Source organism: Lepidothrix coronata, unplaced genomic scaffold (genome assembly GCF_001604755.1).
Source record: "Lepidothrix coronata isolate B3197 unplaced genomic scaffold, Lepidothrix_coronata-1.0 Scaffold63, whole genome shotgun sequence".
Taxonomy (NCBI): domain Eukaryota; kingdom Metazoa; phylum Chordata; class Aves; order Passeriformes; family Pipridae; genus Lepidothrix; species Lepidothrix coronata.
Genome location: NW_016690243.1, coordinates 4429576 through 4441948, shown reverse-complemented (window position 1 = coordinate 4441948; position 12373 = coordinate 4429576). Strand labels below are relative to the sequence as shown.

General features: G+C 38.5%; 1 protein-coding gene across 21 annotated transcripts in view; it reads right to left on the bottom strand.

Annotated features, from left to right (window-relative positions):
* The window catches only part of NRCAM (neuronal cell adhesion molecule), a 152235-nt gene that overhangs the window by 78678 nt on the left and 61184 nt on the right, over positions 1 to 12373 (bottom strand). The window contains exon 3 of one of the 21 annotated variants that reach the window (XM_017817827.1): positions 4641 to 4745. The exons of 19 other annotated variants lie outside the window; for them this stretch is intronic. The gene's annotated coding sequence lies outside the window, so the exon portion shown is untranslated. Of the gene's footprint in view, positions 1 to 4640; positions 4762 to 12373 lie in introns of those variants that run through there. One more of the 21 variants, XM_017817828.1, reaches the window with a different exon arrangement.

Here is a 12373-nt window from a genome sequence, read left to right as displayed (position 1 = left end):
AACACAGGCAAGTTCTGACAAGGTTTATCCCGTGGTCCATGAGTAAGGCACAGAGCGGTCTGGGTGCACTGTCTTCTGCCTACATATATGAACAACAGTGTTGGTCCTCAATGAGGTGGCAGACTGGCCTAGAGAGAGGACGGGGCAGACACTTCTCTGAGCTTGGACTTGAAGGGAGAAGAGGGTGAAGGAGTGGGACAGGCAACTGTTGAAGCAAAATGCTGCGATAAGATTGAGAAGATACCAGAAAAATACCCTCCCTCTTGGGAGGGGGAAAAGCAAGAAGGAAAGTGTGCACATACTTAAAGGGATAAAGGTTAGAATTACATACTAAAATTTCTTATACATAAGGTCAGATGTAGAGAAATTGAAAGTATTTAACATGATATTAACATGAGAACAGAGAGATCTCAGCATAGATTGCCAGGACTGTTATCATCCTGACCTCTCACTCTGAAGTACTAATCATGGGTATTCTACTCCTCATAAAGCTCTCCATAGTCAACTCTATTGCTAGTGGACATTAAAGCCAGGCCAAAATATGAGTGGGCAGGGAAGACCAGTCTGGCTGAAGAGAGACCTTTGGCTTGAACTCGGGATAAAAATGAGAATGTACGACCTTTGGAAGAAGGGGCAGGCACCTTGGTGGGATTGCAAAAGTAACACAAGGTTAGGCAGAGAGAAAATTAGAAGGGCTAAAGCCCAATGACAACTTAATGTGGCTACTGCCATAAAAAACAATAAAAAATGTTTCTATAAATACATCAGAAACAAAAGGAGGGCCAAGGAGAATCCCAGTCCTTTATTGGATGCTGGGGGGGAAACACAGTGACAAAGGATGAGGAAAAGGTTGAGGTACTTAATGCCTTCTTTGCCTCAGTCTTTAATAGTAAGACCAGATGTTCTCCAGGTACTCAGTCCCCCTGAACTGGGAGACAGAGGCAAGGAGCAGAATGAAGTCCCCATACCCCAAGAGGAAATGAGACTTGCTACACCACTTAGACACGCACAGGTCTATGGGGCTGGAGGAGATCCACTCAAGGATCTGAGGGAGCTGGTGGAAGTGCTCAGCGAGCCACTTTCCATCATTTATCAGCAGTCCTGGCTAACTCAGATCCTAGTGGACTCCCGGTCCCAGTTGACTGCAGGTTAGGATTTCTGATTTCCATCTACAAGAAGGGTCAGAAAGAGGATCCGGAGAACTACAGGCCTGTCAGCTTGACTTCTTGAGTGCCATCACATGGCATGTACAGGACAATCAGGAGATCAGGCCCAGCCAGTATGGGTTTAGGAAAGGCCAGTCCTCCTTGACTAACTTGAGCTCCTGAGCTCCTTCCACCTGCTAAGCGGATGAGGGAAAGGGTGTGGATATTGTCTACCCAGACCTTGATAAAGCCTTTGGCACTGTTTCCCACAGCATTATCCTGAAGGAACTGTCTTCCCATGGCTTAGATGGGCATACTCTTCACTGGGTAAAAAACTGGCCAGATGGCCAGCTGCTGAGAGTGGTGGTGAATGGTGCTACATTCAGTTGGCAGCTGGTCACCAGTGGTGTTTCCCAGGGCTCAGTACTGGGGCTTGTCCTGTTCATTATCAATGATCTGGATGAGCAGATCAAGTGCACCCTCAGTCAGTTCACTGACAACAACACCAAGCTGTGTGGGAGTGTTGATCTGTTGGAGGGTAGGAAGGGTCTGCAGAGGGATCTGGACAGGCTGGATCAGTAGGCTGATTAGGACAATTGCATGAGGCTCAACAAGGCAAAGTGCTGGGTTCTGCACTTGGGTCACACTGACCCCATGCAGAATTACAGGCTTGGGGCAGAGTGGCTGGAACGTTGCCCAGTGGAAAAGGACCTGGAGGTGCTGGTTGACTAGGGAAGTCCCTGTACTAGCGAGGCCACACCTCAAATCCTGCGTTCAGTTTTGGTCCCCTCAGGACAAGAAGGACATTGACATGCTAAAGTGAGTCCAGAGAAGGGCAATGGAGCTGGTAAAGGGCCTGGAGCTCAAGTTTTATGAGGAGCAACTGAGGGAGCTAAGGGTGTTTAGCCTGGAGAAAAGGAGGCTCAGAGGAGATCTTATCACTCTCTACAATTACCTGACAGGAGGTGGTACCAAGGTGGGAGTTGTTCTCTTTTCCCAAGTAACAAGTGACAGGACAAGAGGAAATGGCCTCACGATGTGCCAGGGGAGGCTTACATTGAATATTAGAAAAAATTTATTCACTGAAGGGGTAGTGAAGCACTGGAACAGACTGCCCAAGGAAGTGGCTGAGTCACCATTCCTGGAGGTATTTAAAAGGCATATGGATGTGGCATTTTGGGACATGGTTTAGTATTGGACTTGGCAGTGCTGGGTTAACAGCTGGACTGCAACGATCTTAGAGGTCTTTTCTGATCTAATCCATTCTACAGCTCTACAATTTTTATAAAATTGAACATTTTTAGTTTAGAGCAGGAAAAGTGCCTTGGATGAAACCTTTGGAAGCATAGATGACATTCTGGATGAACCAGCATTGCACCTGTTATTACTTCTCCACCTGGAGTCTACTGTTATCCACAACTACTATGTTCATTCCTTTTATTACTATATTTTTCTTCTCATTTAAAACAAACTACGTGATTTTAGCCAGTTTTACTGCTATTGAGCATTAAACTGCCTATGTACAAATGGACAGACCCAATGTTGTTATGTTATTTTAGTGGGACAACTTCAAATAACAAATATAATGTATTAAAATTCATCTTTCTAGGATTTATCCTTCATTTTGCTGGTGTTATTCAACCAAATCTGCCACTGGCTTCATCTGAACTTGGCTTGATTAAAATTTATTCTATAAACTTTACTGCAGCTGATTCCCTTAAATCTCTGTTCCCCAGCCATTTCCTTGCATCTGGACTATCAAGGACCAAAAAAAGAGAATCTATTCAAAAATATAAAAGAAGGGCTTATTTTTATGTATTTCACATTTACATAAATGTGAAAAATTTCTCTGCTATTATGATGTTAAAGGATTGTTTTTTAATTGACTGTATTTTTTATTTTAATGTATCAAAAATAAAACCCTGCAGCTTAATTCTCACAATAAATCTTGCACTCAGAGTTTAAAACATCATTATCAAACTGAAACCTAAATGAGCTGTGCTAACCTACATTTCCATGCTATTGCCCTTTCATTTTAAATACCTTTTGTATGTTAAGAATATTTTCAATTTTCTGTTTAAAAGAATCAGAGAAGGCACTTACACCACTGAAATAACAATTTCAGGTGCAATTTAAGCAAGCAAATAACAGAGCAAATAACTAGAGCCTCAATGAGCTTTTTTATACAAATCACTAAGTCAAACCTTTAGGGTAAAAAAAGCTCATTTATTCATGAAGAAGTTAATCCAGTTTGTTCCCTAACTGGGAAATAGCTTTCCCTGCCTTTTTTTTTTTTTTTTGTATGGGTACGCTATTCATTAATGAAACAAAAAAATCTTACCCAGGACTTCATATCTATTATGTAAGTAAACACTACACTTTGATGTAAAAATTTACATTGTTTACAGAATCATTTGAATTTCACATTCACATTACCACCTAGGAGACAAAAGAAATTTCTTTCACACTGCCATGTTCACTATCGTTTTCTTTGACTTTTTAAAACTGATTTGTCCTTTATATCAAAATCTTAAATCCAAATGGCACACATAGTAAGAACAGTAATTTTTTTTCTGTTTAAATTAAGCTCAGTGAAGTTCTGCAAAGTCACACCAATGGATGAGGAAAAACTTTTTTCCATTCAAAGTAAACTCTCAAATAGTCTGTTTTCTCATTATATGAATACTATTCTAAGCATACATCATATCCTCCTACAAAATTAATATTAAAAATTGAATTAAAGAAAGATTCTTCAAGGTAAAGGAAAAAATAGCATTGGAAGAGGAAAACACAATACAAAATCATAAAATAACTACAAAAAGAATTTTTCTGAAATTAACTGATAGTACTGAAAAAGCACTTCAGCACACACCTTGTAAACCAGACTGTAAAGTGGTACTAGCAGACTGATAAGCCTACTACTTCATCCACACTAGAGAATGACCCCATCTAATGATTCAAAAATAAAAATAACTCATTTACATATATACATATATAATACTTGTATCACACAATGAAGCATCCAAAGAAACATTTGATTTTTATGATAATATGTCTAGGCACAGAAACAAGGCAGCACTAAATTGAATTTTTATTCTCAAGAAAAGTCATTGTTTTATAATTATGCATCCATTTTCTTTCCAAATTACCTTTTTTTTAACCAGGTTATTTACCAAATTTTTAGACATACACAAAAATTGAAAACCAAATTTCTCTCCAATAACATGGGTACACTAACAGTAATTTCTCACAGCACAATTATTAGAAATTTTTTCATTAAATTTTGCCATTTCTAATTTTTTGCATAGTTTTAATACCTAATTTATTTTTTTCATGTAAATGCAGTATAAAATATGGACATTTCAGAAGGAAAAGCTTCAAGAAACTATAACAGCAAAGGCAAGACATTTAAAAAGTGAAAATAAATAATTCCTAATTAGCTTTGATTACTTCAAACACTTGGCTATGCTTTACAGTTTTTATAAATTATCTTACTCTTTGAGGCAACTTTCAGTCAATCCAGTCATAGTTAGAATAACAGTGTATCAAGGCAGCTTGTCAGTCAGACCCTTCTGCTTCGCACATCTTGAAATATTGATCCTTCAAAGAAAATACAAAGAACTGCTCACTCGACTCTCAAGCAACACCTGTAGGTGATACAGCCGTATTAGCACAACACTGTTCTGGATTTCCACACATAAAGAATCAAAAATTGCTATAAATCAACATTAAAGGCCAAAATTATTTTCTCAGACATACTAATTTGAATTGAGAGAGATGCTGTTGTCCAAGGATTTTTAATTTTACATTAAATTGCCTTACTGCTTATACACCAGAGAAACTGTAATATAACTAAGACCCGACAGTACTCTTTAATCTTTAATATATAATTAAATTTTGGTGGTTTTTCAATTTATCCAGAGACTTAATACCACTTAAAACTGTGCTTTGTTCTATTCATTTTAATCAAATGTTATTTTAATTGGGTCTGTAAGGACATGTAGAAACTGCTGCACCACAGGGAAGAAACTAATTTTTGATCTTCTGTTCTTACATCTCTGAAACCAGCCTGGTTTCCAGTCTCACCTTTAACTTCCCTTCAGGCATTATTCCCTAGGGTTCCATAGCTTCAATTCCCAATTCAGAGTTGCTCAAAAGAATAATGTATCTCAAAGCACTTCTGGAAAGCAAGACTTGTGGAAATGGGGATATCTTACCAAATTTTTGGTATTTTCTATGGGAAGAAGTTGAAGCCTAAAGTAGGGCTCCTTGGAAATGCTTCATGGAGCCAATGTGTGAGTATACTACAAAGTTGGAGTACCTCCTTTCAAAATGGACAAGCAGTTGTGAATATACTACATCTCTCCCTCCCTCATCCTGATTTCTCCTAAGCTTCATTCCTTCTCAAAGACAGACAGGGGCTGCCTTTTTTTCCTTCACAAAAGCTGTATGTAAGATAGCCAGGTGCCACCAGACTACTCTCCACATTGCTGAGAGTGTAGCTATCTATGAAGAAGGGAAGAATCATAGAATCATAGAATAAACTGGGTTGGGAAAGACCTAGAGATCATCAAGTCCAATCCTTGATCCAACACTGCTGTGGTTACTAGATCATGGCACTAAGTGCCACATCCAGTCTGGCAAATAAAGCCCATCAAGGGAAGAATCAGACTTTGAATAAGAACAGTCTACCTCATAGTGAAAGAGAGGGTTTGAGACATAACTTTTGTTACTGTCAGAACACTAAAATACTAAATTATTAATACCCTCTCACAGAGAGCAGTTACAATAGCTGAGACTGGGTTGCAAATCCAGGGAGCAAAATTAGGGCAGCTCCTTTCCCAGCCTTCATTCCTTCCTTCCTTAGCAAGAACTTGACTTAAGCTGTTTCACTCCAATGATTTGGTAAGTAGTTCACCAGTTTCTAGCCTAAACAACAGGTTAAATTCATGACTATATTCCACAATTCAGTTAGGTTCAAATTGCCCAGGTAACATTTACCGTGAAATTAATATCTTCACTCCCTGTCAGAATCAAATTTAAAGTGGCAAATCAACTTTGATCTCTAAGTGCATGAACACAATGTTTTTCATTAAATAGATATTAAAAGCCCTAAGGATGGGGAGGGGAGGGGCAGGGTGTGTTAAGGTTTTCTACCTTTTGCAGGTTTGGTTTGTTTGCGGACAGGTTTTTTTTGGTTTGTTTCGTTGGCTGATTTTTGGTTTGGTTTGGTTTTGCAGTGGGGATTTTTGTTTGGTTGGGTTTTGTGTTTTGAGGGTTTTTTTGTCATTTGAGATCCTGGAGCAAACTTTTGCACTGTAATTTAAAAAAAGTTGGATCACATTTATGAAAGGAGTTATGCCACATTAGTTACCTGTGCAGCAATCACCAGACAAGAATGACAAAAGAAACCCTTGCAAGCTTCCTTTTCCCAGAGGAAAAAGTGGAAAACAAGCATCAATATATTTAGGGTTTTTCAGCAGAGCATAGGAATACTTTTCTTATAACCCTGAACAGCAGAAAAGGGAAAGAGTCCGTGTCCCACATCTTAAGGTGTTTTGGTTTTCTCACATTTGAAACATGAGTGGAACACAAAGGGAACAAACCTGTTTGTACCCTTATCATTGTTTTAAAAATGTTACAGGTTTCCACAGTGCATCACCAGGATCTCTGTATTCAATCTCATGTCTCATTTTTCACTTCATCATTCATTCTGTAACAGGAGCTGACTGCTGTAAAAAATGAATCACCTGGAAATATCTTTCACAAAATCATGGAGGAAGTAAAGATAAAGTAAGATCTTTTCTCAGTCTTCTTTAATCTTGATAATGAGTTCCCAGCATTAGGCTGGGTGCAACAAATTAAATGCATTTTGACATATAATGCTTGATGCTGGGTAGTTGCCAGGTAAGATAATAAATTTCTGGTTAATTAAACCACATTCCTTTTTTTTCCACAAGGGCTGATAATCTAATGGCTATTTACAACATTGCCTGATGTATTCACATGAGCATATGCTGGGAAAAGTACGATATACCTTTTGATTAATGTAAAAAACCAGAATTTCCAGACATAAAACCAACAGTTGGCATGACAGAGAACCCTGAACTTCAAACATATGCTTTCTCACATGTTTAATCAGAGGAAGTTTACCTAAGTCACTACACTGGTTTAGCAGAGATATTGAATGTCATTGGGGAAACAGAAAGAGGAAGGAAAGACTTGAAGGTTTAAAAAGGACAGAAGTATAGTTAAAATACTTTTTTAACAAAACTCAACCACTTTAATGTATTTGAGTCAAGACACCCGCACCAAAAAAAAGCCTCCAGTAAAATCTGAGCTGAGGAAACAAATACAATTAAACCTGACCTAACTTGACTGCTGTATAGAAATGGACTTAGCTATAGAATTGTTTTTGCTACTATAAGAGCATTAAGGGCCAGGTTAGAAAAGTAGTTTTCCCTTTAATTGCCAGCAATCACTGCAGTCTCTTGATCATCGAAGTACTTTATTAGAAGGTACTATTCAGTACTTAATCTTCCATATATCCTACATAACTGCAGGTATGAAAAAAAGGACGTTTGCAGAGACTAGAATGATGACTTTTTTTCTTTGGCTTGCTGGGTAGAGCCACAGAATTATGCAGCAAACTAGTTTCTACAAATTAAAATAGAACCTGCTGGGGGCGATGGTGTCTGTATGAAAAGGTGGAATTAGGGCTCTGCATTCGCTGGCTATACTCCCTTTTTTTTCTTGCAAGAGCAGACCACAGAGTTCTCTCCAGCATTTCCTTTTACTTAAATGAAAATGTTGGTACTTATATTTAATGGTGAGTTTTCACACTAGGTTTGCTCTGTTCTAAAGACAAGTAGTTGTCAGGAAGATATGGAGAGGTCCTGCGCTCTTCTGTTCCTCACTCCAAGTTCCTGCCCTCTTTCCTCACATGTAAGAATTGTAGCAAGCCCAGTGAGGTACATCACTTCATTGATCCAAGAGAAAACAAACCGCTGCAAAAAAGGATTAGGTTCTGACATGACAGAGATTTCCCCAAAGGAACTCTCTCTTTTGGATGACAGCCAGATACTAAACAAAGCATCACATGAAACTGTACCCACAGCCTAAGTCTTCATGGATCTGATTGAGGTGAATGTAATACTGAAGTACTGACATCACTCTAAGTTGACTCTGTTCCTCCCTACTTCAGCACTGGTGAGGAAACTTCTGCAAAGCCAAGGAAATTTATTTCAGAAGTAGAGTCAAATATCTGAAAATAGGTATTTATGCAATTTATGCACTGTTGTTTTTCTAAAAACAATAATTTAAAAAAATCAAATAAAGATCCTAGTATCTCTGACTTACTCCTTTTAACTCTGAACGGTGAGTCCACAGCATTAATTATGATTTTTCAAATCACTACCAACTACATAAAGGTTAAAATATGTTCCTCAAAGACAGCCTCCCAAATAGGCTTTCTTTTCACCTACTTTGCAATTTGAAAGAACTTCTTAGAATTGCAAACTTACTGCTTTTTCCCAACGAACTCTGTTAGTCTTCAAATTTCATTTATACTTGGCTTTTTCATTCAGAGTAATCAGCTGTCCGGTATTTTGAACAGCTGATTATTATGAATGAATTTTATTCAGACATTCTTTTCCATGACCTTCAGAAAGGACAGAGTTTCTTCATGTCTCTGTGATTAACAGTCGCACTTTCTTTTTAAGCTACTTTTCACTACAGCATCTCATTTCCTGACTTTAACAGAATATTACACCATTCAGTCATTTAATGCTTATAATTATGGAAAAACAAGAGATACATTTTATTTTGAGATAACTTTCTAGAATCCTTGTCTCATGTTCAGCAACTTCAAAATACACAGTCTTTAACATTTTTTCACGTGTTCAGGACAAGACATTGGATAAAGCATGACATAGGATTAGCCTGTAAGCAGCTGGCTATCAAGAGGCTAACTTAACAATGGAAAGGGATGATAAATTCTCCCTACCTACCAGACAGTGCAGAATAGGTTTCGATAGCTTCAGATCATGTAAGTAATAATTTAGAATTTATCTACTTAATCTGATACTTCGTCTTGTCTTTTAATTCCTCCTGCCTTCTTTCATGATCAGCAAGAGACATGTGGCTTTAACATTCAAAGGCTTTGGTACTGTTCCTCTCTTTGCTTCATGAAAGGAAACTCTTTGGATATATCCCATTTCCTTCTGGATGGTAACATTTCAGGTATAAATACATTCAGCTATAGGATGCTGTAAGCAAACAATCCTACAGTCCTCCTACCATTAGAAATCCTGCACTAAAATTTGTACCTCACAGAATACTGACTCCAGATGTTGCAATCCAGCTAACAAGAACACTAACTCGAACTGAGTTCTACTTTACTTATGTCACTCCACAGGCAGGGAATTGCACTAACCTCAGTGGAATCTCTTCTAACACACATAGGCAAGAAGAGAACAGAACGGGGTCTCCTGTCCTCACACGCTTCTTGTCACATGTCTGTATCACAAGAGCACAGCAGTCTGTATGGTCATACTGACTTTTCTCTCACCATGTCTCAGATACGTTTCACAAGATGATAGATGCATTCATAAGCTTCACTGCACATTTTTATTAAAAAACACGTCATTGACATTTTATTTTCCTACCTTCATGATTCAAAACATGTCCTTGTATTTCTTCTTAATGACTTGCAGCATTGTTCCGAGTGTAGGCTGTTACATATGTGAATTTTTAATTCTGAAGAGAAGCGCTATATTGTGCAAACTCTGTAAGTCATGTAAAAAGGAATGTCAAACCTTTATTGGACTTCCCTGACTGAGTTTCATATCCACCAACCTTTTAAATCTTACTTGAATAGATTAGTGTATTTGGTTTATCAAGAAAAATATAATTCAAAAAGTATAGGCAACTACCATACACCAATGTATGCAGTCTCCTGCAAAATAATTCTAACATAGTAACATCCTTCACATATATTTAACAGGATGTATTTTATAAATAGTGTAAATTTTATATTTGAAGGCTTTTATTTCTAAAAGTAGAAAAATTATGACTAAGCCACTATCCATCATATCTGAGAAGCCATAGCAATCCCATTAGGTTTCCACTGACTGGAAATTGGGAAACATAACTCCCAGGGAGCTACAGGCTGGTCAGTCTCACTTCAGTGCTTTGCAAGATCATGGAGAGCAGAACCTCCTGGAAAAAATGCTAAGGCACAAGGAGGTAACTGGTGAAAGTCAACATGGATTCACGTGATTTCAATTCAAATTTGGTGGCCTTCTATAACAGGATGGATAAGGGAAGAGCAACTGACATCATCTGCCTGGACTTTTGCAAAGCATTTAACACTGTCCCACATGACATTCTTATCCCTAAACTGGAGAGAAATTAATCTGATGGATGGACCACTCAGTGGATAAGGAATTGTCTAGATGGTCACACTCAAAGAGTTGCAGTCAATGACTCGATGTCCAAACAGTGAACAGTGATGATTGGTGTTCCTCAGGGGTTGGCACTGGGACCAATACTGTTTAACAACTTTGCTGGCAACACGGACGGCAGGATGGAGTAGACCCTTCACAAAGTTTTCCAGTGTCACCAACCTGTGTACTGGAGTCAACATGCTGGAGGGAAGGGATGTCATCCAGAGGGACCTTTACAGGCTTGAGAGATGGGCCTGTGTGAACCTCATTACGATCAAGAAGGCAAGTGCAAGGTCTTGCACCTGGATCAGGGCAATCCCCAAACACAAATACAGATTGGGCAAAGAATGGATTAAGAGCAGACCTACGGAGAAGGAAATGGGAGTTTTAGCTGATAAGACACTCAGCATGAGCTGGCAACATGCAATGTGCACTCTAGTCCAGAAAGTCAAATGTGTCCTGCTCTACATCCATCCAAAAAAGCATGGCCAGCAGGTTGAGGGAAGTGATCCTCCTCCTCTACTCTACCCTCATGAGACCCCACGTGGCATACTGCATCCAGCTCTGGGGTCCCCAGCATAAGAAACATGTGGACCTGTTGGAGCAAGTCCAGAGGACAGCTAAAAAGACAGTAAGAGGGCTGGAACATCTCTCCTATGAAGATAGTCTGAGAGAATTCGGGTTGTTCAGCCTGGAGAAGAGAAGGGTCTGGAGAGACTCAGAAGTGTCCCTAAAGGAGGTCTATAACAAAGTCAGAGAGGGACTCTTTACAAGAGCAAGTAATGATAGGACAAGGGGGAATGGCTTTCAACTCAAAGTGAGTAGGTTTAGATTGGATATCAGGAAGAAATTTTTACTGGGAGGGTTGCCCAGAGAAGCTGTGGATGTCCCATTCCTGAAGTGCTCTAAGCCAGGTTGGATGGGACTTAAAGAAACCTGATCGTGTGGAAGGTGTCCCTGACCACGGCAGGGGGGTTGGAACTAGATGAGCTTTAAGGTCCCTTCCAAACCAAACCATTCTGTAATTCTATTAAAATTATTGTATTTGTAAATTTACTAACATTATATACTTCTAGAATTAGTAATATATGTGTGTAAATATATTTACATACACACACGTACACATATGAAAGTAATTTTTAGTCTGCTCTGTAACAAATTAGAGCCATATTTCTCAATTTAACCTGCAGCAGGTGGACCCAAAAAGGACTTTCTACTGTTCCCAGAGAGTCTGTCCATCCTTCTTCTAGGCAGTCATGATTTGCTTTAAAGGAATTACGGAAGGAAAAGCATTTTGTGAATAACTCACAGATTCTATTTTTACTGTATTTTGCCAGGCAGAATATTCAATTTCTTCTGTCATCTCGCCACTAGATTTCCTTGCAAAACTCTAGTATGAATTTTAACGCAAGAAAGATATATCCTCTTTCAAAACAACTTTTCTTTTTTAATTCATGGCTGCTTTGATGGCATTTCAAAAACTAATAAGTATACAGACAGATGACTAGATGACAGGTTTCAAAGAACTGTTTTTGCTTTCTGTGACTAAACATTTGACAGTTTTCTTCAAGAAATGTGTTTCCTGAATAACACTTTATAGAAATCTAACAACAAGAATTTATACTCCAAAGATGTAAAAGCTAAAATCACATGAACGGTAATTATTTTAGAAACTAAGTGGCCATCAACATTTGTATATCCAGTCTTTATTGTTTTGTTCTAGTACTGTGCACTATCATTATCTATTCTTTCAGTAGTATTAAAAGGCTTTACAAACTGCTG